Genomic DNA, 25,270 nt, shown 5'->3' with positions numbered 1-25,270 from the left:
ATCGGACGAGAACAGGTGTATTCTGCAATGGTTTGTCAGTAGGTTGAATATTCGTCGGAATTGGATGTAATATAATACTTCGGCTAGGCAAAAAATCCAGGGAAATAGTTAGTATGTAATGTGGAATAAAAATGATGATGAGCCTAATGCACGTGGTATTCGCAGCCGGTCTACCTTGCAAGTACTAACCACGCCCGATGCAGCTTCAGTGATCGGACGTGAATTGGTGTATTCTGCATTGGTTTAGCAGTAGGCTGAATATTCGTTACAATTGGATGTCATTTATTGCTTCGGCTAGGCAAAAAAACATGGGAAAATGTTAGTATGTAATGTGGAATAAAAATGTTGAAAAGCCTACTGCACGTGGTATTCCCAGCTGGTCTCCCATGCAAGTACTAACCACGCCCAATGCAGATTAACTTCAGTGATCGGACGAGAACTGGTGTATTCTGCAATGGATTGGCAGCAGGGTGAATATTCGTTGCAATTGGATGTCATTTATTGCTTCGGCTAGGTAAAAAATTATGGGAAAATGTTAGTATGTAATGTGGAATAAAAATGTTGATGAGCCTACTGCACGTGGTATTCCCAGCCGGTCTCCAATGCAAGTACTAATGGTGCCCGATGCAGATTAACGTCAGTGATCGGACGAAAACTGGTGTATTCTGCAATGGTTTGGCAGTAGGCTGAATATTTGTCGGAATTGAATGTAATTTAATACTTCGGCTAGGCAACAAATCCTGGGGAAAAGTTTGTATGTACGGTGGAATAATAATGTTGATAAGCCTACTGCACGTGGTATTCCCGGCCGGTCTCCCATGCAAGTACTAACCATGCCCGATGCAGATTAACTTCAGTGATCGGATGAGAACTGGTGTATTCTGCATTGGTTTGGCAGTAGGCTGAATTTTCGTCGCAATTGGATGTAATATAATACTTCGGCTAGGCAAAAAATCCAGGGAAAAAGTTAGTATGTAATGTGGAATAAAAATGTTGATGAGCCTACTGCACGAGGTATTCCCAGCCGGTCTCCCATGCAAGTACTAACCACGCCCGATGCAGATTAACTTCAGTGATCGGACGAGAACTGGTGTATTCTGCAATGGTTTGGCAGTTGGCTGAATATTTGTCGGAATTGAATGTAATTTAATACTTCGGCTAGGCAACAAATCGCGGGGAAAAGTTTGTATGTACGGTGGAATAATAATGTTGATAAGCCTACTGCACGTGGTATTCCCAGCCGGTCTCCCATGCAAGTACTAACCACGCCCGATGCAGCTTAACTTCAGTGATCTGACGTGAACTGGTGTATTCTGCATTGGTTTAGCAGTAGGCTGAATATTCGTTACAATTGGATGTCATTTATTGCTTCGGCTAGGCAAAAAAACATGGGAAAATGTTAGTATGTAATGTGGAATAAAAATGTTGAAGAGCCTACTGCATGTGGTATTCCCAGCCGGTCTCCCATGCAAGTACTAACCACGCCCAATGCAGATTAACTTCAGTAATCAGACGAGAACTGGTGTATTCAGCTTTGGTTTGGCTGTAGGCTGAATATTCTTTGCAATTGGAGGTCATTTATTGCTTCGGCTAGGTAAAAAATTATGGGAAAATGTTAGTATGTAATGTGGAATAAAAAATTGATGAGCCTACTGCACGTGGTATTCCCAGCCGGTCTCCCATGCAAGTACTAACCACGCCCTATGCAGCTTAACATCAGTGATTCGACGAGAACCGGTGTATTCTGCAATGGGTTGGCAGTAGGCTGAATATTCATTGCAATTGGACGTCATTTATTGCTTCGGCTATGGACGGTTTAATAAAACTGTTCATCAGCCTACTGCACGTGGTATTCGCAGCCGGTCTCCCATGCAAGTACTAACCACGCCCGATGCAGCTTAACTTCAGTGATCGGACGAGAACTGGTGTATTCTGCAATGGTTTGGCAGTAGGCTGAATAATCGTCGACATTGGATGTCGTTTAACGCTTCGGCTAGACACAAAATCCCGGAAAAAAGTTAGTATGTACGGTGGAATAAAAATGTTAATGAGCCTAATGCACGTGGTATTCCCAGCCGGTCTCCCATGCAAGTACTAACCACGCCCGATGCACTTTAACTTCAGTGATCGGATGAGAACTGGTGTATTCTGCAATGGTTTGGCAGTAGGCTGAATATTGGTCGGAATTGGATTTAATTTAATACTTCGGCTAGGCAAAAAATCCCGGGAAAAAGTTAGTATGTACGGTGGAATAAAAATGTTGATGGCCTACAGCACGTGGTATTCCCAGCCGGTCTCCCATGCAAGTACTAAGCAGGCCCGACGCAGCTTAACTTCAGTGATCGGACGAGAACTGGTGTATTCTGCAATGGGTTGGCAGTAGGCTGAATATTCGTCGGAATTGGATGTCGTTTAATGCTTAGGCTATGCAAAAAAATCCCGCGAAAAAGTTAGTATGTACGGTGGAATAAAAATGTTGATGAGCCTACTGCATGCGGTATTCTCAGCCGGTCTGCCAAGCAAGTACTAACCACGTCTGGTGGGCTTAACTTCAATGATCGGACGAGAACAGGTGTATTCTGCAATGGTTTGTCAGTAGGTTGAATATTCGTCGGAATTGGATGTAATATAATACTTCGGCTAGGCAAAAAATCCAGGGAAATAGTTAGTATGTAATGTGGAATAAAAATGATGATGAGCCTAATGCACGTGGTATTCGCAGCCGGTCTACCTTGCAAGTACTAACCACGCCCGATGCAGCTTCAGTGATCGGACGTGAATTGGTGTATTCTGCATTGGTTTGGCAGTAGGCTGAATATTCGTTGCAATTGGATGTCATTTATTGCTTCGGCTAGGCAAAAAAACATGGGAAAATGTTAGTATGTAATGTGGAATAAAAATGTTGATGAGCCTACTGCACGAGGTATTCCCAGCCGGTCTCCCATGCAAGTACTAACCACGCCCGATGCAGATTAACTTCAGTGATCGGACGAGAACTGGTGTATTCTGCAATGGATTGGCAGCAGGGTGAATATTCGTTGCAATTGGATGTCATTTATTGCTTCGGCTAGGTTAAAAATTATGGGAAAATGTTAGTATGTAATGTGGAATAAAAATGTTGATGAGCCTACTGCACGTGGTATTCCCAGCCGGTCTCCAATGCAAGTACTAACGGTGCCCGATGCAGATTAACTTCAGTGATCGGACGAAAACTGGTGTATTCTGCAATGGTTTGGCAGTTGGCTGAATATTTGTCGGAATTGAATGTAATTTAATACTTCGGCTAGGCAACAAATCGCGGGGAAAAGTTTGTATGTACGGTGGAATAATAAAGTTGATAAGCCTACTGCACGTGGTATTCCCAGCCGGTCTCCCATGCAAGTACTAACCACGCCCGATGCAGCTTAACTTCAGTGATCTGACGTGAACTGGTGTATTCTGCATTGGTTTAGCAGTAGGCTGAATATTCGTTACAATTGGATGTCATTTATTGCTTCGGCTAGGCAAAAAAACATGGGAAAATGTTAGTATGTAATGTGGAATAAAAATGTTGAAGAGCCTACTGCATGTGGTATTCCCAGCCGGTCTCCCATGCAAGTACTAACCACGCCCAATGCAGATTAACTTCAGTAATCAGACGAGAACTGGTGTATTCTGCTTTGGTTTGGCTGTAGGCTGAATATTCTTTGCAATTGGAGGTCATTTATTGCTTTGGCTAGGTAAAAAATTATGGGAAAATGTTAGTATGTAATGTGGAATAAAAATGTTGATGAGCCTACTGCACGTGGTATTCCCAGCCGGTCTCCCATGCAAGTACTAACCACGCCCTATGCAGCTTAACATCAGTGATCGGACGAGAACCGGTGTATTCTGCAATGGGTTGGCAGTAGGCTGAATATTCATTGCAATTGGATGTCATTTATTGCTTCCGCTATGGACGGTTTAATAAAAATGTTCATCAGCCTACTGCATGTGGTATTCACAGCCGGTCTCCCATGCAAGTACAAACCACGCCCGATGCAGCTTAACTTCAGTCATCGGACGAGAACTGGTGTATTCTGCAATGGTTTGGCAGTAGGCTGAATATTCGTCGACATTGGATGTCGTTTAACGCTTCGGCTAGACACAAAATCCCGGAAAAAAGTTAGTATGTACGGTGGAATAAAAATGTTAATGAGCCTAATGCACGTGGTATTCCCAGCCAGTCTCCCATGCAAATACTAACCACGCCCGATGCACCTTAACTTCAGTGATCGGATGAGAACTGGTGTATTCTGCAATGGTTTGGCAGTAGGCTGAATATTGGTCGGAATTGGATTTAATTTAATACTTCGGCTAGGCAAAAAATCCCGGGAAAAAGTTAGTATGTACGGTGGAATAAAAATGTTGATGGGCCTACAGCACGTGGTATTCCCAGCCGGTCTCCCATGCAAGTACTAAGCAGGCCCGACGCAGCTTAACTTCAGTGATCGGACGAGAACTGGTGTATTCTGCAATGGGTTGGCAGTAGGCTGAATATTCATCGGAATTGGATGTCGTTTAATGCTTAGGCTATGCAAAAAAATCCCGCGAAAAAGTTAGTATGTACGGTGGAATAAAAATGTTGATGAGTCTACTGCATGCGGTATTCTCAGCCGGTCTCCCATGCAAGTACTAACCACGTCTGGTGGGCTTAACTTCAATGATCGGACGAGAACAGGTGTATTCTGCAATGGTTTGTCAGTAGGTTGAATATTCGTCGGAATTGGATGTAATATAATACTTCGGCTAGGCAAAAAATCCAGGGAAATAGTTAGTATGTAATGTGGAATAAAAATGTTGATGAGCCTAATGCACGTGGTATTCGCAGCCGGTCTCCCTTGCAAGTACTAACCACGCCCGATGCAGCTTCAGTGATCGGACGTGAACTGGTGTATTCTGCATTGGTTTGGCAGTAGGCAGAATATTCGTCGGAATTGGACATCATTTATTGCTTCGGCTATGCAATAATAATGTTGATAAGCCTACTGCAGGTGGGCTTAACTTCAATGATCGGACGAGAACAGGTGTATTCTGCAATGGTTTGTCAGTAGGTTGAATATTCGTCGGAATTGGATGTAATATAATACTTCGGCTAGGCAAAAAATCCAGGGAAAAAATTAGTATGTAATGTGGAATAAAAATGTTGATGAGCCTACTGCACGAGGTATTCCCAGCCGGTCTCCCATGCAAGTACTTACCACGCTCGATGCAGATTAACTTCAGTGATCGGACGAGAACTGGTGTATTCTGCATTGGTTTGGCTGTAGGCTGAATATTCTTTGCTATTGGAGGTCATTTATTGCTTCGGCTAGGTAAAAAATTATGGGAAAATGTTAGTATGTAATGTGGAATAAAAATGTTGATGAGCCTAATGCACGTGGTATTCCCAGCCTGTCTCCCATGCAAGTACTTACCACGCCCGATGCAGCTTAACTTCAGTGATCGGACGAAAACAGGTGTATTCTGCAATGGGTTGGCAGTAGGCTGAATATTCGTTGCAATTGGATGTCATTTATTGCTTCGGCTAGGCAACAAATCCTGGGAAAAATTTTGTATGTACGGTGGAATAATAATGTTGATAAGCCTACTGCACGTGGTATTCCCAGCCGGTCTCCCATGCAAGTACTAACCATGCCCGAGGCAGATTAATTTCAGTGATCGGATGAGAACTGGTGTATTCTGCATTGGTTTGGCAGTAGGCTGAATATTCGTCGCAATTGGATGTCATTTAATGCTTCGGCTAGGCAAAAAAACATGGAAAAACGTTAGTATGTACGGTGGAATAAAAATGTTGATGAGCCTACTGCACATGGTATTCTCAGCCGGTCTCCCATGCAAGTACTAACCACGCCCGATGCAGCTTAACTTCAGTGATCGGACGAGAACTGGTGTATTCTGCAATGGTTTGGCAGTAGGCTGAATATGCGTCGGAATTGGATGTCATTTATTGCTATGGCTAGAAAAAAAATCATAGGAAAATGTTAATATGTAATGTGGAATAAAAATGTTGATGAGCCTACTGCACGTGGTATTCCCAGCCGGTATCCCATGCAAGTACTAACCACGCCCGATGCAGCTTAACTTCAGTGATGAGACGAGAACTGGTGTATTCTGCAATGGGTTGGCAGTAGGCTGAATATTCGTCGGAATTGGACATCATTTATTGCTTCGGCTATGCAATAATAATGTTGATAAGCCTACTGCAGGTGGGCTTAACTTCAATGATCGGACGAGAACAGGTGTATTCTGCAATGGTTTGTCAGTAGGTTGAATATTCGTCGGTCTTGTATGTAATATAATACTTCGGCTATGCAAAAAATCCCGCGAAAAAGATAGTATGTACGGTGGAATAATAATGTTGATAAGCCGACTGCACGTGGTATTCCCAGCCAGTCTCCCATACAAGTACTAACCACGTCTGGTGGGCTTAACTTCAATGATCAGACGAGAACAGGTGTATTCTGCAATGGTTTGGCAGTAGGCTGAATATTCGTTGGAATTGAATGTAATTTAATACTTCGGCTAGGCAACAAATCCCTGGAAAAAGTTTGTATGTACGGTGGAATAATAATGTTGATAAGCCGACTGCACGTGGTATTCCCAGCCAGTCTCCCATACAAGTACTAACCATGCCCGATGCAGTTTAACTTCAGTGATCTGACGAGAACTGGTGTATTCGTCATTGGTTTGGCTGTAGGCTGAATATTCTTTGCAATTGGAGGTCATTTATTGCTTCGGCTAGGTAAAAAATTATGGGAAAATGTTAGTATGTAATGTGGAATAAAAATGTTGATGAGCCTACTGCACTTGGTATTCCCAGCCGGTCTCCCATGCAAGTACTAACCACGCCCGATGCAGCTTAACTTCAGTGATCGGACGAGAACTGGAGTATTCTGCAATGGGTTTGCAGTAGGTTGAATATTCGTTGCAATTGGATGTCATTTATTGCTTCGGCTAGGCAAAAAAACATGGGAAAATGTTAGTATGTACGGTGGAATAAAAATGTTGATAAGCCTACTGCACGTGGTATTCCCAGCCGGTCTCCCATGCAAGTACTAAACATGCCCAATGCAGATTAACTTCAGTGACTGGACAAGAACTGGTGTATTCTGCAATGGTTTGGCAGTATGCTGAATATTTGTCGGAATAGAATGTAATTTAATACTTTGGCTAGGCAACAAATCCCGGGAAAAATTTGCATGTACGGTGGAATAATAATGTTGATAAGCCTACTGCACGTGGTATTCCTAGCCGGTCTCCCATGCAAGTACTAACCATGTCCGATGCAGATTAACTTCAGTGATCAGACGAGAACTGGTGTATTCTGCATTGGTTTGGCAGTAGGCTGAATATTCGTCGCAATTGGATGTCATTTAATGCTTCGGCTAAGAAAAAAAGCATGGAAAAAAGTTAGTATGTACGGTGGAATAAAAATGTTGATGAGCTCACTGCACATGGTATTCTCAGCCGGTCTCCCATGCAAGTACTAACCACGCCCAATGCAGCTTAACTTCAGTGATCGGACGAGAACTGGTGTATTCTGCAATGGTTTGGCAGTAGGCTGAATATGCGTCGGAATTGGATGTCATTTAATGCTACGGCTAGGAAAAAAATCATAGGAAAAAGTTAGTATGTAATGTGGAATAAAAATGTTGATGAGCCTACTGCACGTGGTATTCCCAGCCGATCTCCCATGCATGTACTAACCACGCCCGATGCAGCTTAACTTCAGTGATCGGACGAGAACTGGTGTATACTGCAATGGTTTGGCAGTAGGCTGAATATTCGTCGGCTTTGGATGTCGTTTAATGCTTCAGCTATGCAAAAAATTCCGGGAAAAAGTTAGCATGTACTGTGGAATAAAAATGTTGATGAGCCTAATGCACGTGGTATTCCCAGCCGGTCTCCCTTGCAAGTACTAACCACGCCCGATGCAGCTTAACTTCAGTGATCGGACGGGAACTGGTGTATTCTGCACTGGTTTGGCAGTAGGCTGAATATTCGTTGCAATTGGATGTCATTTATTGCTTCGGCTAGGCAAAAAAAAACATGGGAAAATGTTAGTATGTAATGTGGAATAAAAATGTTGATGAGCCAACTGCACGTGGCATTCCCATCCGGTCTCCCATGCAAGTACTAACCACGCCCGATGCAGATTAACTTCATTGATCGGACGGGAACTGGTGTATTCTGCATTGGTTTGGCTGTAGGCTGAATATATCTTTGCAATTGGAGGTCATTTATTGCTTCGGCTAGGTAAAAAAAATAAGGGAAAATGTTAGTATGTAATGTGGAATAAAAATGTTGATAAGCCTACTGCACATGGTATTCCCAGCCAGTCTCCCATGCAAGTACTAACCATGCCCGATGCAGATTAACTTCAGTGATCGGACGAGAACTGGTGTATTCTGCAATGGTTTGGCAGTAGGCTGAATATTCTTGCAATTGGAGGTCATTTATTGCATCGGCTAGGTAAAAAAAATAAGGGAAAATGTTAGTATGTAATGTGGAATAAAAATGTTGATAAGCCTACTGCACGTGGTATTCCCAGCCAGTCTCCCATGCAAGTACTAACCAGGCCCGATGCAGATTAACTTCAGTGATCGGACGAGAACTGGTGTATTCTGCAATGGTTTGGCAGTAGGCTGAATGTTCGTGGGAATTGAATGTAATTTAATACTTCGGCTAGGCAACAAATCCCGGGAAAAAGTTTGCATGCACGGTGGAATAATAATGTTGATAAGCCTACTGTACGCGGTATTCCCAGCCAGTCTCCCATGCAAGTACTAACCATGCTCGATGCAGATTAACTTCAGTGACCGGACGAGAACTGGCGTATTCTGCATTGGTTTGGCAGTAGGCTGAATATTTGTCGCAATTGGATGTCATTTAATGCTTCGGCTAGGCAAAAAATCATGTATGGTGGAATAAAAATGTTGATAAGCCTACTGCACGTGGTATTCCCAGCCGGTCTCCCATGCAAGTACTAACCTCGCCCGATGCAGCTTAACTTCAGTGATCGGACGAGAATTGGTGTATTCTGCAATGGGTTGGCAGTAGGCTGAATATTCGTTGCAATTGGATGTCATTTATTGCTTCAGCTAGGCAAAAAAACATGGGAAAATGTTAGTATGTACGGTGGAATAAAAATGTTGATAAGCCTACTGCACGTGGTATTCCCAGCCAGTCTCTCATGCAAGTACTAACCATGCCCGATGCAGATTAACTTCAGTGATCGGACGAGAACTGGTGTATTCTGCAATGGTTTGGCAGTAGGCTGAATATTCGTCGGAATTGAATGTAATTTAATACTTCGGCTAGGCAACAAATCCCGGGAAAAAGTTTGTATTCACGGTGGAATAATAATGTTTATAAGCCTACTGCACGCGGTATTCCCAGCAGGTCTCCCATGCAAGTACTAACCATGCCCGATGCAGATTAACTTCAGTGATCGGACGAGAACTGGTGTATACTGCAATGGTTTGGCAGTAGGCTGAATATTGGTCGGAATTGGATTTAATTTAATACTTCGGCTTGGCAAAAAATCCCGGGAAAAAGTTAGTATGTACGGTGGAATAAAAATGTTGATGAGCCTACTGCACGTAGTTTTCCCAGCCTGTCTCCCATGCAAGTACTAACCATGCCCGATGCAGATTAACTTCAGTGATCGGACGAGAACTGGTGTATTCTGCAATGGTTTGGCGGTAGGCTGAATATTCGTCGGAATTGAATGTAATTTAATACTTCGGCTAGGCAACAAATCCCGGGAAAAATTTGGTATGTACGGTGGAATAAAAATGTTTTATAAGCCTACTGCACGTGGTATTCCCAGCCGGTCTCCCATGCAATTACTAACCATGCCCGATGCAGATTAACTTCAGTGATCGGACGAGAACTGGTGTATTCTGCATTGGTTTGGCTGTAGGCTGAATATTCTTTGCAATTGGAGGTCATTTATTGCTTCGGCTAGGTAAAAAATTATGGGAAAATGTTAGTATGTAATGTGGAATAAAAATGTTGATGAGCCTACTGCACTTGGTATTCCCAGCCGGTCTCCCATGCAAGTACTAACCACGCCCGATGCAGCTTAACTTCAGTGATCGGACGAGAACTGGAGTATTCTGCAATGGGTTTGCAGTAGGTTGAATATTCGTTGCAATTGGATGTCATTTATTGCTTCGGCTAGGCAAAAAAACATGGGAAAATGTTAGTATGTACGGTGGAATAAAAATGTTGATAAGCCTACTGCACGTGGTATTCCCAGCCGGTCTCCCATGCAAGTACTAAACATGCCCAATGCAGATTAACTTCAGTGACTGGACAAGAACTGGTGTATTCTGCAATGGTTTGGCAGTATGCTGAATATTTGTCGGAATAGAATGTAATTTAATACTTTGGCTAGGCAACAAATCCCGGGAAAAATTTGCATGTACGGTGGAATAATAATGTTGATAAGCCTACTGCACGTGGTATTCCTAGCCGGTCTCCCATGCAAGTACTAACCATGTCCGATGCAGATTAACTTCAGTGATCGGACGAGAACTGGTGTATTCTGCATTGGTTTGGCAGTAGGCTGAATATTCGTCGCAATTGGATGTCATTTAATGCTTCGACTAAGAAAAAAAGCATGGAAAAAAGTTAGTATGTACGGTGGAATAAAAATGTTGATGAGCTCACTGCACATGGTATTCTCAGCCGGTCTCCCATGCAAGTACTAACCACGCCCAATGCAGCTTAACTTCAGTGATCGGACGAGAACTGGTGTATTCTGCAATGGTTTGGCAGTAGGCTGAATATGCGTCGGAATTGGATGTCATTTAATGCTACGGCTAGGAAAAAAATTATAGGAAAAAGTTAGTATGTAATGTGGAATAAAAATGTTGATGAGCCTACTGCACGTGGTATTCCCAGCCGATCTCCCATGCATGTACTAACCACGCCCGATGCAGCTTAACTTCAGTGATCGGACTAGAACTGGTGTATACTGCAATGGTTTGGCAGTAGGCTGAATATTCGTCGGCTTTGGATGTCGTTTAATGCTTCAGCTATGCAAAAAATTCCGGGAAAAAGTTAGCATGTACTGTGGAATAAAAATGTTGATGAGCCTAATGCACGTGGTATTCCCAGCCGGTCTCCCTTGCAAGTACTAACCACGCCCGATGCAGCTTAACTTCAGTGATCGGACGGGAACTGGTGTATTCTGCACTGGTTTGGCAGTAGGCTGAATATTCGTTGCAATTGGATGTCATTTATTGCTTCGGCTAGGCAAAAAAAACATGGGAAAATGTTAGTATGTAATGTGGAATAAAAATGTTGATGAGCCAACTGCACGTGGTATTCCCAGCCGGTCTTCCATGCAAGTACTAACCACGCCCGATGCAGATTAACTTCAGTGATCGGACGGGAACTGGTGTATTCTGCATTGGTTTGGCTGTAGGCTGAATATATCTTTGCAATTGGAGGTCATTTATTGCTTCGGCTAGGTAAAAAAAATAAGGGAAAATGTTAGTATGTAATGTGGAATAAAAATGTTGATAAGCCTACTGCACATGGTATTCCCAGCCAGTCTCCCATGCAAGTACTAACCATGCCCGATGCAGATTAACTTCAGTGATCGGACGAGAACTGGTGTATTCTGCAATGGTTTGGCAGTAGGCTGAATATTCTTTGCAATTGGAGGTCATTTATTGCATCGGCTAGGTAAAAAAAATAAGGGAAAATGTTAGTATGTAATGTGGAATAAAAATGTTGATAAGCCTACTGCACGTGGTATTCCCAGCCAGTCTCCCATTCAAGTACTAACCAGGCCCGATGCAGATTAACTTCAGTGATCGGACGAGAACTGGTGTATTCTGCAATGGTTTGGCAGTAGGCTGAATATTCGTGGGAATTGAATGTAATTTAATACTTCGGCTAGGCAACAAATCCCGGGAAAAAGTTTGCATGCACGGTGGAATAATAATGTTGATAAGCCTACTGTACGCGGTATTCCCAGCCCGTCTCCCATGCAAGTACTAACCATGCTCGATGCAGATTAACTTCAGTGACCGGACGAGAACTGGCGTATTCTGCATTGGTTTGGCAGTAGGCTGAATATTTGTCGCAATTGGATGTCATTTAATGCTTCGGCTAGGCAAAAAATCATGTATGGTGGAATAAAAATGTTGATAAGCCTACTGCACGTGGTATTCCCAGCCGGTCTCCCATGCAAGTACTAACCTCGCCCGATGCAGCTTAACTTCAGTGATCGGACGAGAATTGGTGTATTCTGCAATGGGTTGGCAGTAGGCTGAATATTCGTTGCAATTGGATGTCATTTATTGCTTCAGCTAGGCAAAAAAACATGGGAAAATGTTAGTATGTACGGTGGAATAAAAATGTTGATAAGCCTACTGCACGTGGTATTAACAGCCAGTCTCTCATGCAAGTACTAACCATGCCCGATGCAGATTAACTTCAGTGATCGGACGAGAACTGGTGTATTCTGCAATGGTTTGGCAGTAGGCTGAATATTCGTCGGAATTGAATGTAATTTAATACTTCGGCTAGGCAACAAATCCCGGGAAAAAGTTTGTATTCACGGTGGAATAATAATGTTTATAAGCCTACTGCACGCGGTATTCCCAGCAGGTCTCCCATGCAAGTACTAACCATGCCCGATGCAGATTAACTTCAGTGATCGGACGAGAACTGGTGTATACTGCAATGGTTTGGCAGTATGCTGAATATTGGTCGGAATTGGATTTAATTTAATACTTCGGCTTGGCAAAAAATCCCGGGAAAAAGTTAGTATGTACGGTGGAATAAAAATGTTGATGAGCCTACTGCACGTAGTTTTCCCAGCCTGTCTCCCATGCAAGTACTAACCATGCCCGATGCAGATTAACTTCAGTGATCGGACGAGAACTGGTGTATTCTGCAATGGTTTGGCGGTAGGCTGAATATTCGTCGGAATTGAATGTAATTTAATACTTCGGCTAGGCAACAAATCCCGGGAAAAATTTGGTATGTACGGTGGAATAAAAATGTTGATAAGCCTACTGCACGTGGTATTCCCAGCCGGTCTCCCATGCAATTACTAACCATGCCCGATGCAGATTAACTTCAGTGATCGGACGAGAACTGGTGTATTCTGCATTGGTTTGGCAGTAGGCTGAATATTCGTTGCAATTGGATGTCGTTTATTGCTTCGGCTAGGCAAAAAACATGGGAAAATGTTAGTATGTACGGTGGAATAAAAATGTTGATAAGCCTACTGCACGTGGTATTCCCAGCCGGTCTCCCATGCAAGTACTAAACATGCCCAATGCAGATTAACTTCAGTGATCGGACAAGAACTGGTGTATTCTGCAATGGTTTGGCAGTAGGCTGAATATTTGTCGAAATAGAATGTAATTTAATACTTTGGCTAGGCAACAAATCCCGGGAAAAATTTGCATGTACGGTGGAATAATAATGTTGATAAGCCTACTGCACGTGGTATTCCTAGCCGGTCTCCCATGCAAGTACTAACCATGCCCGATGCAGATTAACTTCAGTGATCGGACGAGAACTGGTGTATTCTGCATTGGTTTGGCAGTAGGCTGAATATTCGTTGCAATTGGATGTCATTTAATGCTTCGGCAAGGAAAAAAAGCATGGAAAAAAGTTAGTATGTACGGTGGAATAAAAATGTTGATGAGCCTACTGCACATGGCATTCTCAGCCAGTCTCCCATGCAAGTACTAAACACGCCCGATGCAGCTTAACTTCAGTGATCGGACGAGAACTGGTGTATACTGCAATGGTTTGGCAGTAGGCTGAATATTGGTCGGAATTATACTTCGGCTAGGCAACAAATCCCGGGAAAAAGTTTGCATGCACGGTAGAATAATAATGTTGATAAGCCTACTGTACGCGGTATTCCCAGCCGGTCTCCCATGCAAGTACTAACCATGCTCGATGCAGATTAACTTCAGTGACCGGACGAGAACTGGCGTATTCTGCATTGGTTTGGCAGTAGGCTGAATATTTGTCGCAATTGGATGTCATTTAATGCTTCGGCTAGGCAAAAAATCATGTATGTTGGAATAAAAATGTTGATAAGCCTACTGCACGTGGTATTCCCAGCCGGTCTCCCATGCAAGTACTAACCTCGCCCGATGCAGCTTAACTTCAGTGATCGGACGAGAATTGGTGTATTCTGCAATGGGTTGGCAGTAGGCTGAATATTCGTTGCAATTGGATGTCATTTATTGCTTCAGCTAGGCAAAAAAACATGGGAAAATGTTAGTATGTACGGTGGAATAAAAATGTTGATAAGCCTACTGCACGTGGTATTAACAGCCAGTCTCTCATGCAAGTACTAACCATGCCCGATGCAGATTAACTTCAGTGATCGGACGAGAACTGGTGTATTCTGCAATGGTTTGGCAGTAGGCTGAATATTCGTCGGAATTGAATGTAATTTAATACTTCGGCTAGGCAACAAATCCCGGGAAAAAGTTTGTATTCACGGTGGAATAATAATGTTTATAAGCCTACTGCACGCGGTATTCCCAGCAGGTCTCCCATGCAAGTACTAACCATGCCCGATGCAGATTAACTTCAGTGATCGGACGAGAACTGGTGTATACTGCAATGGTTTGGCAGTATGCTGAATATTGGTCGGAATTGGATTTAATTTAATACTTCGGCTTGGCAAAAAATCCCGGGAAAAAGTTAGTATGTACGGTGGAATAAAAATGTTGATGAGCCTACTGCACGTAGTTTTCCCAGCCTGTCTCCCATGCAAGTACTAACCATGCCCGATGCAGATTAACTTCAGTGATCGGACGAGAACTGGTGTATACTGCAATGGTTTGGCAGTAGGCTGAATATTGGTCGGAATTGGATTTAATTTAATACTTCGGCTAGGCAACAAATCCCGGGAAAAATTTGGTATGTACGGTGGAATAAAAATGTTGATAAGCCTACTGCACGTGGTATTCCCAGCCGGTCTCCCATGCAAGTACTAACCACGCCCGATGCAGCTTAACTTCAGTGATCGGACGAGAACTGGTGTATTCTGCAATGGGTTGGCAGTAGGCTGAATATTCGTCGGAATTGGATTTAATTTAATACTTCGGCTTGGCAAAAAATCCCGGGAAAAAGTTAGTATGTACGGTGGAATAAAAATGTTGATGAGCCTACTGCACGTAGTTTTCCCAGCCTGTCTCCCATGCAAGTACTAACCATGCCCGATGCAGATTAACTTCAGTGATCGGACGAGAACTGGTGTATTCTGCAATGGTTTGGCAGTAGGCTGAATATTCGTCGGAATTGAATGTAATTTAATGCTTCGGCAAGGAAAAAAAGCATGGAAAAAAGTTAGTATGTACGGTGGAATAAAAATGTTGATGAGCCTACTGCACATGGCATTCTCAGCCAGTCTCCCATGCAAGTACTAAACACGCCCGATGCAGCTTAACTTCAGTGATCGGACGAGAACTGGTGTATACTGCAATGGTTTGGCAGTAGGCTGAATATTGGTCGGAATTATACTTCGGCTAGGCAACAAATCCCGGGAAAAAGTTTGCATGCACGGTAGAATAATAATGTTGATAAGCCTACTGTACGCGGTATTCCCAGCCGGTCTCCCATGCAAGTACTAACCATGCTCGATGCAGATTAACTTCAGTGACCGGACGAGAACTGGCGTATTCTGCATTGGTTTGGCAGTAGGCTGAATATTTGTCGCAATTGGATGTCATTTAATGCTTCGGCTAGGCAAAAAATCATGTATGGTGGAATAAAAATGTTGATAAGCCTACTGCACGTGGTATTCCCAGCCGGTCTCCCATGCAAGTACTAACCTCGCCCGATGCAGCTTAACTTCAGTGATCGGACGAGAATTGGTGTATTCTGCAATGGGTTGGCAGTAGGCTGAATATTCGTTGCAATTGGATGTCATTTATTGCTTCAGCTAGGCAAAAAAACATGGGAAAATGTTAGTATGTACGGTGGAATAAAAATGTTGATAAGCCTACTGCACGTGGTATTAACAGCCAGTCTCTCATGCAAGTACTAACCATGCCCGATGCAGATTAACTTCAGTGATCGGACGAGAACTGGTGTATTCTGCAATGGTTTGGCAGTAGGCTGAATATTCGTCGGAATTGAATGTAATTTAATACTTCGGCTAGGCAACAAATCCCGGGAAAAAGTTTGTATTCACGGTGGAATAATAATGTTTATAAGCCTACTGCACGCGGTATTCCCAGCAGGTCTCCCATGCAAGTACTAACCATGCCCGATGCAGATTAACTTCAGTGATCGGACGAGAACTGGTGTATACTGCAATGGTTTGGCAGTATGCTGAATATTGGTCGGAATTGGATTTAATTTAATACTTCGGCTTGGCAAAAAATCCCGGGAAAAAGTTAGTATGTACGGTGGAATAAAAATGTTGATGAGCCTACTGCACGTAGTTTTCCCAGCCTGTCTCCCATGCAAGTACTAACCATGCCCGATGCAGATTAACTTCAGTGATCGGACGAGAACTGGTGTATACTGCAATGGTTTGGCAGTAGGCTGAATATTGGTCGGAATTGGATTTAATTTAATACTTCGGCTAGGCAACAAATCCCGGGAAAAATTTGGTATGTACGGTGGAATAAAAATGTTGATAAGCCTACTGCACGTGGTATTCCCAGCCGGTCTCCCATGCAAGTACTAACCACGCCCGATGCAGCTTAACTTCAGTGATCGGACGAGAACTGGTGTATTCTGCAATGGGTTGGCAGTAGGCTGAATATTCGTCGGAATTGGATTTAATTTAATACTTCGGCTTGGCAAAAAATCCCGGGAAAAAGTTAGTATGTACGGTGGAATAAAAATGTTGATGAGCCTACTGCACGTGGTATTCCCAGCCTGTCTCCCATGCAAGTACTAACCATGCCCGATGCAGATTAACTTCAGTGATCGGACGAGAACTGGTGTATTCTGCAATGGTTTGGCAGTAGGCTGAATATTCGTCGAAATTGAATGTAATTTAATACTTCGTTTAGGCAACAAATCCCGGGAAAAAGTTGGTATGTACGGTGGAATAAAAATGTTGATAAGCCTACTGCACGTGGTATTCCTAGCCGGTCTCCCATGCAATAACTAACCATGCCCGATGCAGATTAACTTCAGTGATCGGACGAGAACTGGTGTATTCTGCATTGGTTTGGCAGTAGGCTGAATATTCCTTGCAATTGGATGTCGTTTATTGCTACGGCTAGGAAAAAAATCATAGGAAAAAGTTAGTATGTAATGTGGAATAAAAATGTCGATGAGCCTACTGCACGTGGTATTCCCAGCCGATCTCCCATGCAAGTATTAACCACGCCCGATGCAGCTTAACTTCAGTGATCGGACGAGAACTGGTGTATACTGCAATGGTTTGGCAGTAGGCTGAATATACTTTGGAATTGGATGTCATTTAATGCTACGGCTAGGAAAAAAATCATAGGAAAAAGTTAGTATGTAATGTGGAATAAAAATGTCGATGAGCCTACTGCACGTGGTATTCCCAGCCGATCTCCCATGCAAGTATTAACCACGCCCGATGCAGCTTAACTTAAGTGATCGGACGAGAACTGGTGTATACTGCAATGGTTTGGCAGTAGGCTGAATATTGGTCGGAATTGGATTTAATTTAATACTTCGGCTAGCCAAACAAATCCCGGGAAAAAGTTAGTATATACGGTGGAATAAAAATGTTGATGAGCCTACTGCACGCGGTATTCCCAGTCGGTCTCCCATGCAAGTACTAACCACGCCCGATGCAGCTTAACTTCAGTGATCGGACGAGAACTGGTGTATTCTGCAATGGGTTGGCAGTAGGCTGAATATTCGTCGGAATTGGATTTAATTTAATACTTCGGCTTGGCAAAAAATCCCGGGAAAAAGTTAGTATGTACGGTGGAATAAAAATGTTGATGAGCCTACTGCACGTGGTATTCCCAGCCTGTCTCCCATGCAAGTACTAACCATGCCCGATGCAGATTAACTTCAGTGATCGGACGAGAACTGGTGTATTCTGCAATGGTTTGGCAGTAGGCTGAATATTCGTCGGAATTGAATGTAATTTAATACTTCGTTTAGGCAACAAATCCCGGGAAAAAGTTGGTATGTACGGTGGAATAAAAATGTTGATAAGCCTACTGCACGTGGTATTCCCAGCCTGTCTCCCATGCAAGTACTAAACATGCCCAATGCAGATTAACTTCAGTGATCGGACACGAACTGGTGTATTCTGCAATGGTTTGGCAGTAGGCTGAAAATTTGTCAGAATAGAATGTAATTTAATACTTTGGCTAGGCAACAAATCCCGGGAAAAATTTGCATGTACGGTGGAATATAAATGTTGATAAGCCTACTGCACGTGGTATTCGTAGCCGGTCTCCCATGCAAGTACTAACCATGCCCGATGCAGATTAACTTCAGTGATTGGACGAGAACTGGTGTATTCTGCATTGGTTTGGCAGTAGGCTGAATATTCGTCGCAATTGGATGTCATTTAATGCTTCGGCTAGGCAAAAAATCATGGAAAAAAGTTAGTATGTATGGTGGAATAAAAATGTTGATAAGCCTACTGCACGTGGTATTCACAGTCGGTCTCCCATGCAAGTACTAACCACGCCCGATGCAGCTTAACTTCAGTGATCGGACGAGAACTGGAGTATTCTGCGATGGGTTGGCAGTAGGCTGAATATTCGTCGGAATTGGATTTAATTTAATACTTCGGCTTGGCAAAAAATCCCGGGAAAAATTTAGTATGTACGGTGGAATAAAAATGTTGATGAGCCTACTGCACGTGGTATTCCCAGCCTGTCTCCCATGCAAGTACTAACCATGCCCAATGCAGATTAACTTCAGTGATCGGACGAGAACTGGTGTATTCTGCAATGGTTTGGCAGTAGGCTGAATATTCGTCGGAATTGAATGTAATTTAATACTTCGTTTAGGCAACAAATCCCGGGAAAATGTTGGTATGTACGGTGGAATAAAAATGTTGATAAGCCTACTGCACGTGGTATTCCTAGCCGGTCTCCCATGCAATAACTAACCATGCCCGATGCAGATTAACTTCAGTGATCGGAAGAGAACTGGTGTATTCTTCATTGGTTTGGCAGTAGGCTGAATATTCCTTGCAATTGGATGTCGTTTATTGCTTCGGCTAGGCAAAAAACATGGGAAAATGTTAGTATGTACGGTGGAATAAAAATGTTGATAAGTGGTATTCCCAGCCTGTCTCCCATGCAAGTACTAAACATGCCCAATGCAGATTAACTTCAGTGATCGGACACGAACTGGTGTATTCTGCAATGGTTTGGCAGTAGGCTGAATATTTGTCAGAATAGAATGTAATTTAATACTTTGGCTAGGCAACAAATCCCGGGAAAAATTTGCATGTACGGTGGAATAATAATGTTGATAAGCCTACTGCACGTGGTATTCGTAGCCGGTCTCCCATGCAAGTACTAACCATGCCCGATGCAGATTAACTTCAGTGATCGGACGAGAACTGGTGTATTCTGCATTGGTTTGGCAGTAGGCTGAATATTCGTCGCAATTGGATGTCATTTAATGCTTCGGCTAGGAAAAAAAGCATGGAAAAAAGTTAGTATGTACGGTGGAATAAAAATGTTGATGAGCCTACTGCACGTGGTATTCACAGCCGATCTCCCATGCAAGTATTAACCACGCCCGATGCAGCTTAACTTCAGTGATCGGACGAGAACTGGTGTATACTGCAATGGTTTGGGAGTAGGCTGAATATTGGTCGGAATTGGATTTGATTTAATACTTCGGCTAGCCAAAAAAATCCCGGGAAAAAGTTAGTATGTACGGTGGAATAAAAATGTTGATGAGCCTACTGCACGCGGTATTCCCAGTCGGTCTCCCATGCAAGTACTAACCACGCCCGATGCAGCTTAACTTCAGTGATCGGACGAGAACTGGTGTATTCTGCATTGGTTTGGCAGTAGGCTGAATATTCGTTGCAATTGGATGTCATTTATTGCTTCGGCTAGGCAAAAAAAACATGGGAAAATGTTAGTATGTAATGTGGAATAAAAATGTTGATGAGCCAACTGCACGTGGTATTCCCAGCCGGTCTCCCATGCAAGTACTAACCACGCCCGATGCAGATTAACTTCAGTGATCGGACGGGAACTGGTGTATTCTGCATTGGTTTGGCTGTGGGCTGAATATATCTTTGCAATTGGAGGTCATTTATTGCTTCGGCTAGGTAAAAAAAGTAAGGGAAAATGTTAGTATGTAATGTGGAATAAAAATGTTGATAAGCCTACTGCACATGGTATTCCCAGCCAGTCTACCATGCAAGTACTAACCATGCCCGATGCAGATTAACTTCAGTGATCGGACGAGAACTGGTGTATTCTGCAATGGTTTGGCAGTAGGCTGAATATTCTTTGCAATTGGAGGTCATTTATTGCTTCGGCTAGGTAAAAAAATAAGGGAAAATGTTAGTATGTAATGTGGAATAAAAATGTTGATAAGCCTACTGCACGCGGTATTCCCAGTCGGTCTCGCATGCAAGTACTAACCACGCCCGATGCAGATTAACTTCAGTGATCGGACGAGAACTGGTGTATTCTGCAATGGGTTGGCAGTAGGCTGAATATTCGTCGGAATTGGATTTAATTTAATACTTCGGCTTGGCAAAAAATCCCGGGAAAAAGTTAGTATGTACGGTGGAATAAAAATGTTGATGAGCCTACTGCACGTGGTATTCCCAGCCTGTCTCCCATGCAAGTACTAACCATGCCCGATGCAGATTAACTTCAGTGATCGGACGAGAACTGGTGTATTCTGCAATGGTTTGGCAGTAGGCTGAATATTCGTCGGAATTGAATGTAATTTAATACTTCGTTTAGGCAACAAATCCCGGGAAAAAGTTGGTATGTACGGTGGAATAAAAATGTTGATAAGCCTACTGCACGTGGTATTCCTAGCCGGTCTCCCATGCAATAACTAACCATGCCCGATGCAGATTAACTTCAGTGATCGGACGAGAACTGGTGTATTCTGCATTGGTTTGGCAGTAGGCTGAATATTCCTTGCAATTGGATGTCGTTTATTGCTTCGGCTAGGCAAAAAACATGGGAAAATGTTAGTATGTACGGTGGAATAAAAATGTTGATAAGCCTACTGCACGTGGTATTCCCAGCCTGTCTCCCATGCAAGTACTAAACATGCCCAATGCAGATTAACTTCAGTGATCGGACACGAACTGGTGTATTCTGCAATGGTTTGGCAGTAGGCTGAATATTTGTCAGAATAGAATGTAATTTAATACTTTGGCTAGGCAACAAATCCCGGGAAAAATTTGCATGTACGGTGGAATAATAATGTTGATAAGCCTACTGCACGTGGTATTCATAGCCGGTCTCCCATGCAAGTACTAACCATGCCCGATGCAGATTAACTTCAGTGATCGGACGAGAACTGGTGTATTCTGCATTGGTTTGGCAGTAGGCTGAATATTCGTCGCAATTGGATGTCATTTAATGCTTCGGCTAGGCAAAAAATCATGGAAAAAAGTTAGTATGTATGGTGGAATAAAAATGTTGATAAGCCTACTGCACGTGGTATTCACAGTCGGTCTCCCATGCAAGTACTAACCACGCCCGATGCAGCTTAACTTCAGTGATCGGACGAGAACTGGTGTGTTCTGCAATGGGTTGGCAGTAGGCTGAATATTCGTCGGAATTGGATTTAATTTAATACTTCGGCTTGGCAAAAAATCCCGGGAAAAAGTTAGTATGTACGGTGGAATAAAAATGTTGATGAGCCTACTGCACGTGGTATTCCCAGCCTGTCTCCCATGCAAGTACTAACCATGCCCAATGCAGATTAACTTCAGTGATCGGACGAGAACTGGTGTATTCTGCAATGGTTTGGCAGTAGGCTGAATATTCGTCGGAATTGAATGTAATTTAATACTTCGTTTAGGCAACAAATCCCGGGAAAATGTTGGTATGTACGGTGGAATAAAAATGTTGATAAGCCTACTGCACGTGATATTCCTAGCCGGTCTCCCATGCAATAACTAACCATGCCCGATGCAGATTAACTTCAGTGATCGGAAGAGAACTGGTGTATTCTTCATTGGTTTGGCAGTAGGCTGAATATTCCTTGCAATTGGATGTCGTTTATTGCTTCGGCTAGGCAAAAAACATGGGAAAATGTTAGTATGTACGGTGGAATAAAAATGTTGATAAGTGGTATTCCCAGCCTGTCTCCCATGCAAGTACTAAACATGCCCAATGCAGATTAACTTCAGTGATCGGACACGAACTGGTGTATTCTGCAATGGTTTGGCAGTAGGCTGAATATTTGTCAGAATAGAATGTAATTTAATACTTTGGCTAGGCAACAAATCCCGGGAAAAATTTGCATGTACGGTGGAATAATAATGTTGATAAGCCTACTGCACGTGGTATTCGTAGCCGGTCTCCCATGCAAGTTCTAACCATGCCCGATGCAGATTAACTTCAGTGATCGGACGAGAACTGGTGTATTCTGCATTGGTTTGGCAGTAGGCTGAATATTCGTCGCAATTGGATGTCATTTAATGCTTCGGCTAGGAAAAAAAGCATGGAAAAAGTTAGTATGTACGGTGGAATAAAAATGTTGATGAGCCTACTGCACGTGGTATTCACAGCCGATCTCCCATGCAAGTATTAACCACGCCCGATGCAGCTTAACTTCAGTGATCGGACGAGAACTGGTGTATACTGCAATGGTTTGGCAGTAGGCTGAATATTGGTCGGAATTGGATTTGATTTAATACTTCGGCTAGCCAAAAAAATCCCGGGAAAAAGTTAGTATGTACGGTGGAATAAAAATGTTGATGAGCCTACTGCACGCGGTATTCCCAGTCGGTCTCCCATGCAAGTACTAACCACGCCCGATGCAGCTTAACTTCAGTGATCGGACGAGAACTGGTGTATTCTGCATTGGTTTGGCAGTAGGCTGAATATTCGTTGCAATTGGATGTCATTTATTGCTTCGGCTAGGCAAAAAAAACATGGGAAAATGTTAGTATGTAATGTGGAATAAAAATGTTGATGAGCCAACTGCACGTGGTATTCCCAGCCGGTCTCCCATGCAAGTACTAACCACGCCCGATGCAGATTAACTTCAGTGATCGGACGGGAACTGGTGTATTCTGCATTGGTTTGGCTGTGGGCTGAATATATCTTTGCAATTGGAGGTCATTTATTGCTTCGGCTAGGTAAAAAAAGTAAGGGAAAATGTTAGTATGTAATGTGGAATAAAAATGTTGATAAGCCTACTGCACATGGTATTCCCAGCCAGTCTCCCATGCAAGTACTAACCATGCCCGATGCAGATTAACTTCAGTGATCGGACGAGAACTGGTGTATTCTGCAATGGTTTGGCAGTAGGCTGAATATTCTTTGCAATTGGAGGTCATTTATTGCTTCGGCTAGGTAAAAAAATAAGGGAAAATGTTAGTATGTAATGTGGAATAAAAATGTTGATAAGCCTACTGCACGTGGTATTTCCAGCCAGTCTCCCATGCAAGTACTAACCATGCCCGATGCAGATTAACTTCAGTGATCGGACGAGAACTGGTGTATTCTGCAATGGTTTGGCAGTAGGCTGAATATTCGTGGGAATTGAATGTAATTTAATACTTCGGCTAGGCAACAAATCCCGGGAAAAAGTTTGCATGCACGGTGGAATAATAATGTTGATAAGCCTACTGTACGCGGTATTCCCAGCCGGTCTCCCATGCAAGTACTAACCATGCTCGATGCAGATTAACTTCAGTGACCGGACGAGAACTGGCGTATTCTGCATTGGTTTGGCAGTAGGCTGAATATTTGTCGCAATTGGATGTCATTTAATGCTTCGGCTAGGCAAAAAATCATGGAAAAAAGTTAGTATGTATGGTGGAATAAAAATGTTGATAAGCCTACTGCACGTGGTATTCCCAGCCGGTCTCCCATGCAAGTACTAACCTCGCCCGATGCAGCTTAACTTCAGTGATCGGACGAGAATTGGTGTATTCTGCAATGGGTTGGCAGTAGGCTGAATATTCGTTTCAATTGGATGTCATTTATTGCTTCAGCTAGGCAAAAAAACATGGGAAAATGTTAGTATGTACGGTGGAATAAAAATTTTGATAAGCCTACTGCACGTGGTATTCCCAGCCAGTCTCTCATGCAAGTACTAACCATGCCCGATGCAGATTAACTTCAGTGATCGGACGAGAACTGGTGCATTCTGCAATGGTTTGGCAGTAGACTGAATATTCGTCGGAATTGAATGTAATTTAATACTTCGGCTAGGCAACAAATCCCGGGAAAAAGTTTGTATTCACGGTGGAATAATAATGTTTATAAGCCTACTGCACGCGGTATTCCCAGCAGGTCTCCCATGCAAGTACTAACCATGCCCGATGCAGATTAACTTCAGTGATCGGACGAGAACTGGTGTATTCTGCAATGGTTTGGCAGTAGGCTGAATATTCGTCGGAATTGAATGTAATTTAATACTTCGGCTAGGCAACAAATCCCGGGAAAAATTTGGTATGTACGGTGGAATAAAAATGTTGATAAGCCTACTGCACGTGGTATTCCCAGCCGGTCTCCCATGCAAGTACTAACCACGCCCGATGCAGATTAACTTCAGTGATCGGACGAGAACTGGTGTATTCTGCATTGGTTTGGCAGTAGACTGAATATTCGTTGCAATTGGATGTCGTTTATTGCTTCGGCTAGGCAAAAAACATGGGAAAATGTTAGTATGTACGGTGGAATAAAAATGTTGATAAGCCTACTGCACGTGGTATTCCCAGCCGGTCTCCCATGCAAGTACTAAACATGCCCAATGCAGATTAACTTCAGTGATCGGACAAGAACTGGTGTATTCTGCAATGGTTTGGCAGTAGGCTGAATATTTGTCGAAATAGAATGTAATTTAATACTTTGGCTAGGCAACAAATCCCGGGAAAAATTTGCATGTACGGTGGAATAATAATGTTGATAAGCCTACTGCACGTGGTATTCCTAGCCAGTCTCCCATGCAAGTACTAACCATGCCCGATGCAGATTAACTTCAGTGATCGGACGAGAACTGGTGTATTCTGCATTGGTTTGGCAGTAGGCTGAATATTCGTTGAAATTGGATGTCATTTAATGCTTCGGCAAGGAAAAAAAGCACGGAAAAAAGTTAGTATGTACGGTGG

At 43.1% G+C, this 25,270-nt stretch overlaps 2 non-coding genes and 100 pseudogenes across 2 annotated transcripts; all 102 read right to left on the bottom strand.

The window, feature by feature from the left end:
• Positions 1-351: 351 nt before the first annotated feature.
• Positions 352-471, bottom strand: LOC146744365 (5S ribosomal RNA; annotated as a pseudogene).
• Positions 472-783: 312 nt separating this feature from the next.
• On the bottom strand, positions 784-903 carry LOC146744364 (5S ribosomal RNA; annotated as a pseudogene).
• Positions 904-999: 96 nt separating this feature from the next.
• LOC146744363 (5S ribosomal RNA) lies at positions 1,000-1,119 on the bottom strand (annotated as a pseudogene).
• A 96-nt stretch (positions 1,120-1,215) lies between these two features.
• Positions 1,216-1,335, bottom strand: LOC146744362 (5S ribosomal RNA; annotated as a pseudogene).
• A 96-nt stretch (positions 1,336-1,431) lies between these two features.
• LOC146744361 (5S ribosomal RNA) lies at positions 1,432-1,551 on the bottom strand (annotated as a pseudogene).
• A 95-nt stretch (positions 1,552-1,646) lies between these two features.
• LOC146744360 (5S ribosomal RNA) lies at positions 1,647-1,766 on the bottom strand (annotated as a pseudogene).
• Positions 1,767-1,834: 68 nt separating this feature from the next.
• LOC146744359 (5S ribosomal RNA) lies at positions 1,835-1,954 on the bottom strand (annotated as a pseudogene).
• Positions 1,955-2,050: 96 nt separating this feature from the next.
• LOC146744358 (5S ribosomal RNA) lies at positions 2,051-2,170 on the bottom strand (annotated as a pseudogene).
• Positions 2,171-2,265: 95 nt separating this feature from the next.
• On the bottom strand, positions 2,266-2,385 carry LOC146744357 (5S ribosomal RNA; annotated as a pseudogene).
• Positions 2,386-2,908: 523 nt separating this feature from the next.
• LOC146744356 (5S ribosomal RNA) lies at positions 2,909-3,028 on the bottom strand (annotated as a pseudogene).
• Positions 3,029-3,340: 312 nt separating this feature from the next.
• On the bottom strand, positions 3,341-3,460 carry LOC146744355 (5S ribosomal RNA; annotated as a pseudogene).
• Positions 3,461-3,556: 96 nt separating this feature from the next.
• Positions 3,557-3,676, bottom strand: LOC146744354 (5S ribosomal RNA; annotated as a pseudogene).
• Positions 3,677-3,772: 96 nt separating this feature from the next.
• Positions 3,773-3,892, bottom strand: LOC146744353 (5S ribosomal RNA; annotated as a pseudogene).
• A 68-nt stretch (positions 3,893-3,960) lies between these two features.
• Positions 3,961-4,080, bottom strand: LOC146744352 (5S ribosomal RNA; annotated as a pseudogene).
• A 96-nt stretch (positions 4,081-4,176) lies between these two features.
• Positions 4,177-4,296, bottom strand: LOC146744351 (5S ribosomal RNA; annotated as a pseudogene).
• Positions 4,297-4,392: 96 nt separating this feature from the next.
• Positions 4,393-4,512, bottom strand: LOC146744350 (5S ribosomal RNA; annotated as a pseudogene).
• Positions 4,513-5,170: 658 nt separating this feature from the next.
• LOC146744349 (5S ribosomal RNA) lies at positions 5,171-5,290 on the bottom strand (annotated as a pseudogene).
• Positions 5,291-5,386: 96 nt separating this feature from the next.
• Positions 5,387-5,506, bottom strand: LOC146744348 (5S ribosomal RNA; annotated as a pseudogene).
• A 96-nt stretch (positions 5,507-5,602) lies between these two features.
• On the bottom strand, positions 5,603-5,722 carry LOC146744347 (5S ribosomal RNA; annotated as a pseudogene).
• A 96-nt stretch (positions 5,723-5,818) lies between these two features.
• LOC146744346 (5S ribosomal RNA) lies at positions 5,819-5,938 on the bottom strand (annotated as a pseudogene).
• Positions 5,939-6,034: 96 nt separating this feature from the next.
• LOC146744345 (5S ribosomal RNA) lies at positions 6,035-6,154 on the bottom strand (annotated as a pseudogene).
• A 446-nt stretch (positions 6,155-6,600) lies between these two features.
• On the bottom strand, positions 6,601-6,720 carry LOC146744344 (5S ribosomal RNA; annotated as a pseudogene).
• A 96-nt stretch (positions 6,721-6,816) lies between these two features.
• LOC146744343 (5S ribosomal RNA) lies at positions 6,817-6,936 on the bottom strand (annotated as a pseudogene).
• Positions 6,937-7,247: 311 nt separating this feature from the next.
• Positions 7,248-7,367, bottom strand: LOC146744342 (5S ribosomal RNA; annotated as a pseudogene).
• Positions 7,368-7,463: 96 nt separating this feature from the next.
• Positions 7,464-7,583, bottom strand: LOC146744341 (5S ribosomal RNA; annotated as a pseudogene).
• Positions 7,584-7,679: 96 nt separating this feature from the next.
• Positions 7,680-7,799, bottom strand: LOC146744340 (5S ribosomal RNA; annotated as a pseudogene).
• A 96-nt stretch (positions 7,800-7,895) lies between these two features.
• Positions 7,896-8,015, bottom strand: LOC146744339 (5S ribosomal RNA; annotated as a pseudogene).
• A 98-nt stretch (positions 8,016-8,113) lies between these two features.
• LOC146744338 (5S ribosomal RNA) lies at positions 8,114-8,233 on the bottom strand (annotated as a pseudogene).
• A 98-nt stretch (positions 8,234-8,331) lies between these two features.
• On the bottom strand, positions 8,332-8,451 carry LOC146744337 (5S ribosomal RNA; annotated as a pseudogene).
• Positions 8,452-8,547: 96 nt separating this feature from the next.
• Positions 8,548-8,667, bottom strand: LOC146744336 (5S ribosomal RNA; annotated as a pseudogene).
• A 96-nt stretch (positions 8,668-8,763) lies between these two features.
• LOC146744335 (5S ribosomal RNA) lies at positions 8,764-8,883 on the bottom strand (annotated as a pseudogene).
• Positions 8,884-8,963: 80 nt separating this feature from the next.
• LOC146744334 (5S ribosomal RNA) lies at positions 8,964-9,083 on the bottom strand (annotated as a pseudogene).
• A 96-nt stretch (positions 9,084-9,179) lies between these two features.
• On the bottom strand, positions 9,180-9,299 carry LOC146744333 (5S ribosomal RNA; annotated as a pseudogene).
• Positions 9,300-9,395: 96 nt separating this feature from the next.
• Positions 9,396-9,515, bottom strand: LOC146744332 (5S ribosomal RNA; annotated as a pseudogene).
• A 96-nt stretch (positions 9,516-9,611) lies between these two features.
• Positions 9,612-9,731, bottom strand: LOC146744331 (5S ribosomal RNA; annotated as a pseudogene).
• Positions 9,732-9,828: 97 nt separating this feature from the next.
• LOC146744330 (5S ribosomal RNA) lies at positions 9,829-9,948 on the bottom strand (annotated as a pseudogene).
• Positions 9,949-10,044: 96 nt separating this feature from the next.
• On the bottom strand, positions 10,045-10,164 carry LOC146744329 (5S ribosomal RNA; annotated as a pseudogene).
• Positions 10,165-10,475: 311 nt separating this feature from the next.
• Positions 10,476-10,595, bottom strand: LOC146744328 (5S ribosomal RNA; annotated as a pseudogene).
• A 96-nt stretch (positions 10,596-10,691) lies between these two features.
• On the bottom strand, positions 10,692-10,811 carry LOC146744327 (5S ribosomal RNA; annotated as a pseudogene).
• Positions 10,812-10,907: 96 nt separating this feature from the next.
• LOC146744326 (5S ribosomal RNA) lies at positions 10,908-11,027 on the bottom strand (annotated as a pseudogene).
• A 96-nt stretch (positions 11,028-11,123) lies between these two features.
• Positions 11,124-11,243, bottom strand: LOC146744325 (5S ribosomal RNA; annotated as a pseudogene).
• A 97-nt stretch (positions 11,244-11,340) lies between these two features.
• LOC146744324 (5S ribosomal RNA) lies at positions 11,341-11,460 on the bottom strand (annotated as a pseudogene).
• Positions 11,461-11,558: 98 nt separating this feature from the next.
• On the bottom strand, positions 11,559-11,678 carry LOC146744323 (5S ribosomal RNA; annotated as a pseudogene).
• Positions 11,679-11,775: 97 nt separating this feature from the next.
• LOC146744322 (5S ribosomal RNA) lies at positions 11,776-11,895 on the bottom strand (annotated as a pseudogene).
• A 296-nt stretch (positions 11,896-12,191) lies between these two features.
• On the bottom strand, positions 12,192-12,311 carry LOC146744321 (5S ribosomal RNA; annotated as a pseudogene).
• A 96-nt stretch (positions 12,312-12,407) lies between these two features.
• On the bottom strand, positions 12,408-12,527 carry LOC146744320 (5S ribosomal RNA; annotated as a pseudogene).
• A 96-nt stretch (positions 12,528-12,623) lies between these two features.
• On the bottom strand, positions 12,624-12,743 carry LOC146744319 (5S ribosomal RNA; annotated as a pseudogene).
• Positions 12,744-12,839: 96 nt separating this feature from the next.
• LOC146744318 (5S ribosomal RNA) lies at positions 12,840-12,959 on the bottom strand (annotated as a pseudogene).
• A 96-nt stretch (positions 12,960-13,055) lies between these two features.
• LOC146744317 (5S ribosomal RNA) lies at positions 13,056-13,175 on the bottom strand (annotated as a pseudogene).
• A 95-nt stretch (positions 13,176-13,270) lies between these two features.
• LOC146744316 (5S ribosomal RNA) lies at positions 13,271-13,390 on the bottom strand (annotated as a pseudogene).
• Positions 13,391-13,485: 95 nt separating this feature from the next.
• On the bottom strand, positions 13,486-13,605 carry LOC146744315 (5S ribosomal RNA; annotated as a pseudogene).
• Positions 13,606-13,701: 96 nt separating this feature from the next.
• On the bottom strand, positions 13,702-13,821 carry LOC146744314 (5S ribosomal RNA; annotated as a pseudogene).
• An 84-nt stretch (positions 13,822-13,905) lies between these two features.
• Positions 13,906-14,025, bottom strand: LOC146744313 (5S ribosomal RNA; annotated as a pseudogene).
• Positions 14,026-14,105: 80 nt separating this feature from the next.
• On the bottom strand, positions 14,106-14,225 carry LOC146744312 (5S ribosomal RNA; annotated as a pseudogene).
• Positions 14,226-14,321: 96 nt separating this feature from the next.
• LOC146744311 (5S ribosomal RNA) lies at positions 14,322-14,441 on the bottom strand (annotated as a pseudogene).
• Positions 14,442-14,537: 96 nt separating this feature from the next.
• LOC146744310 (5S ribosomal RNA) lies at positions 14,538-14,657 on the bottom strand (annotated as a pseudogene).
• A 96-nt stretch (positions 14,658-14,753) lies between these two features.
• On the bottom strand, positions 14,754-14,873 carry LOC146744309 (5S ribosomal RNA; annotated as a pseudogene).
• Positions 14,874-14,969: 96 nt separating this feature from the next.
• LOC146744308 (5S ribosomal RNA) lies at positions 14,970-15,089 on the bottom strand (annotated as a pseudogene).
• A 96-nt stretch (positions 15,090-15,185) lies between these two features.
• LOC146744307 (5S ribosomal RNA) lies at positions 15,186-15,305 on the bottom strand (annotated as a pseudogene).
• Positions 15,306-15,401: 96 nt separating this feature from the next.
• Positions 15,402-15,521, bottom strand: LOC146744306 (5S ribosomal RNA; annotated as a pseudogene).
• An 84-nt stretch (positions 15,522-15,605) lies between these two features.
• On the bottom strand, positions 15,606-15,725 carry LOC146744305 (5S ribosomal RNA; annotated as a pseudogene).
• Positions 15,726-15,805: 80 nt separating this feature from the next.
• Positions 15,806-15,925, bottom strand: LOC146744304 (5S ribosomal RNA; annotated as a pseudogene).
• Positions 15,926-16,021: 96 nt separating this feature from the next.
• On the bottom strand, positions 16,022-16,141 carry LOC146744303 (5S ribosomal RNA; annotated as a pseudogene).
• Positions 16,142-16,237: 96 nt separating this feature from the next.
• Positions 16,238-16,357, bottom strand: LOC146744302 (5S ribosomal RNA; annotated as a pseudogene).
• A 96-nt stretch (positions 16,358-16,453) lies between these two features.
• On the bottom strand, positions 16,454-16,573 carry LOC146744301 (5S ribosomal RNA; annotated as a pseudogene).
• Positions 16,574-16,669: 96 nt separating this feature from the next.
• Positions 16,670-16,789, bottom strand: LOC146744300 (5S ribosomal RNA; annotated as a pseudogene).
• Positions 16,790-16,885: 96 nt separating this feature from the next.
• On the bottom strand, positions 16,886-17,005 carry LOC146744299 (5S ribosomal RNA; annotated as a pseudogene).
• A 96-nt stretch (positions 17,006-17,101) lies between these two features.
• On the bottom strand, positions 17,102-17,221 carry LOC146744298 (5S ribosomal RNA; annotated as a pseudogene).
• Positions 17,222-17,317: 96 nt separating this feature from the next.
• Positions 17,318-17,437, bottom strand: LOC146744297 (5S ribosomal RNA; annotated as a pseudogene).
• A 96-nt stretch (positions 17,438-17,533) lies between these two features.
• On the bottom strand, positions 17,534-17,653 carry LOC146744296 (5S ribosomal RNA; annotated as a pseudogene).
• A 97-nt stretch (positions 17,654-17,750) lies between these two features.
• LOC146744295 (5S ribosomal RNA) lies at positions 17,751-17,870 on the bottom strand (annotated as a pseudogene).
• A 96-nt stretch (positions 17,871-17,966) lies between these two features.
• Positions 17,967-18,086, bottom strand: LOC146744294 (5S ribosomal RNA; annotated as a pseudogene).
• Positions 18,087-18,182: 96 nt separating this feature from the next.
• LOC146744293 (5S ribosomal RNA) lies at positions 18,183-18,302 on the bottom strand (annotated as a pseudogene).
• A 95-nt stretch (positions 18,303-18,397) lies between these two features.
• Positions 18,398-18,517, bottom strand: LOC146744292 (5S ribosomal RNA; annotated as a pseudogene).
• A 96-nt stretch (positions 18,518-18,613) lies between these two features.
• LOC146744291 (5S ribosomal RNA) lies at positions 18,614-18,733 on the bottom strand (annotated as a pseudogene).
• Positions 18,734-18,829: 96 nt separating this feature from the next.
• On the bottom strand, positions 18,830-18,949 carry LOC146744290 (5S ribosomal RNA; annotated as a pseudogene).
• Positions 18,950-19,045: 96 nt separating this feature from the next.
• Positions 19,046-19,165, bottom strand: LOC146744289 (5S ribosomal RNA; annotated as a pseudogene).
• Positions 19,166-19,464: 299 nt separating this feature from the next.
• LOC146744288 (5S ribosomal RNA) lies at positions 19,465-19,584 on the bottom strand (annotated as a pseudogene).
• A 96-nt stretch (positions 19,585-19,680) lies between these two features.
• Positions 19,681-19,800, bottom strand: LOC146744287 (5S ribosomal RNA; annotated as a pseudogene).
• Positions 19,801-19,897: 97 nt separating this feature from the next.
• On the bottom strand, positions 19,898-20,017 carry LOC146744286 (5S ribosomal RNA). Its single transcript, XR_014929599.1, has one exon. It is a non-coding gene; the product is annotated as a 5S ribosomal RNA (ribosomal RNA).
• Positions 20,018-20,114: 97 nt separating this feature from the next.
• Positions 20,115-20,234, bottom strand: LOC146744285 (5S ribosomal RNA; annotated as a pseudogene).
• Positions 20,235-20,332: 98 nt separating this feature from the next.
• Positions 20,333-20,452, bottom strand: LOC146744284 (5S ribosomal RNA; annotated as a pseudogene).
• Positions 20,453-20,548: 96 nt separating this feature from the next.
• LOC146744283 (5S ribosomal RNA) lies at positions 20,549-20,668 on the bottom strand (annotated as a pseudogene).
• Positions 20,669-20,764: 96 nt separating this feature from the next.
• LOC146744282 (5S ribosomal RNA) lies at positions 20,765-20,884 on the bottom strand (annotated as a pseudogene).
• Positions 20,885-20,980: 96 nt separating this feature from the next.
• On the bottom strand, positions 20,981-21,100 carry LOC146744281 (5S ribosomal RNA; annotated as a pseudogene).
• Positions 21,101-21,195: 95 nt separating this feature from the next.
• Positions 21,196-21,315, bottom strand: LOC146744280 (5S ribosomal RNA; annotated as a pseudogene).
• A 95-nt stretch (positions 21,316-21,410) lies between these two features.
• Positions 21,411-21,530, bottom strand: LOC146744279 (5S ribosomal RNA; annotated as a pseudogene).
• A 96-nt stretch (positions 21,531-21,626) lies between these two features.
• LOC146744278 (5S ribosomal RNA) lies at positions 21,627-21,746 on the bottom strand (annotated as a pseudogene).
• A 96-nt stretch (positions 21,747-21,842) lies between these two features.
• LOC146744277 (5S ribosomal RNA) lies at positions 21,843-21,962 on the bottom strand (annotated as a pseudogene).
• Positions 21,963-22,477: 515 nt separating this feature from the next.
• Positions 22,478-22,597, bottom strand: LOC146744276 (5S ribosomal RNA; annotated as a pseudogene).
• A 95-nt stretch (positions 22,598-22,692) lies between these two features.
• On the bottom strand, positions 22,693-22,812 carry LOC146744275 (5S ribosomal RNA; annotated as a pseudogene).
• Positions 22,813-22,909: 97 nt separating this feature from the next.
• Positions 22,910-23,029, bottom strand: LOC146744274 (5S ribosomal RNA). The gene has a single exon (XR_014929598.1). It is a non-coding gene; the product is annotated as a 5S ribosomal RNA (ribosomal RNA).
• Positions 23,030-23,126: 97 nt separating this feature from the next.
• Positions 23,127-23,246, bottom strand: LOC146744273 (5S ribosomal RNA; annotated as a pseudogene).
• Positions 23,247-23,344: 98 nt separating this feature from the next.
• LOC146744272 (5S ribosomal RNA) lies at positions 23,345-23,464 on the bottom strand (annotated as a pseudogene).
• A 96-nt stretch (positions 23,465-23,560) lies between these two features.
• On the bottom strand, positions 23,561-23,680 carry LOC146744271 (5S ribosomal RNA; annotated as a pseudogene).
• A 96-nt stretch (positions 23,681-23,776) lies between these two features.
• LOC146744270 (5S ribosomal RNA) lies at positions 23,777-23,896 on the bottom strand (annotated as a pseudogene).
• Positions 23,897-23,992: 96 nt separating this feature from the next.
• On the bottom strand, positions 23,993-24,112 carry LOC146744269 (5S ribosomal RNA; annotated as a pseudogene).
• A 96-nt stretch (positions 24,113-24,208) lies between these two features.
• Positions 24,209-24,328, bottom strand: LOC146744268 (5S ribosomal RNA; annotated as a pseudogene).
• Positions 24,329-24,424: 96 nt separating this feature from the next.
• On the bottom strand, positions 24,425-24,544 carry LOC146744267 (5S ribosomal RNA; annotated as a pseudogene).
• A 96-nt stretch (positions 24,545-24,640) lies between these two features.
• Positions 24,641-24,760, bottom strand: LOC146744266 (5S ribosomal RNA; annotated as a pseudogene).
• A 95-nt stretch (positions 24,761-24,855) lies between these two features.
• LOC146744265 (5S ribosomal RNA) lies at positions 24,856-24,975 on the bottom strand (annotated as a pseudogene).
• A 95-nt stretch (positions 24,976-25,070) lies between these two features.
• On the bottom strand, positions 25,071-25,190 carry LOC146744264 (5S ribosomal RNA; annotated as a pseudogene).
• Between the last annotated feature and the right edge of the window lie 80 nt (positions 25,191-25,270).

Source organism: Saccoglossus kowalevskii, chromosome 5 (assembly GCF_978046115.1).
Source record: "Saccoglossus kowalevskii chromosome 5, keSacKowa6.1, whole genome shotgun sequence".
Classification (NCBI taxonomy): domain Eukaryota; kingdom Metazoa; phylum Hemichordata; class Enteropneusta; family Harrimaniidae; genus Saccoglossus; species Saccoglossus kowalevskii.
The sequence above is the reverse complement of the archived record's forward strand: the minus strand, read 5'-3'. Positions and strand labels throughout refer to the sequence as shown.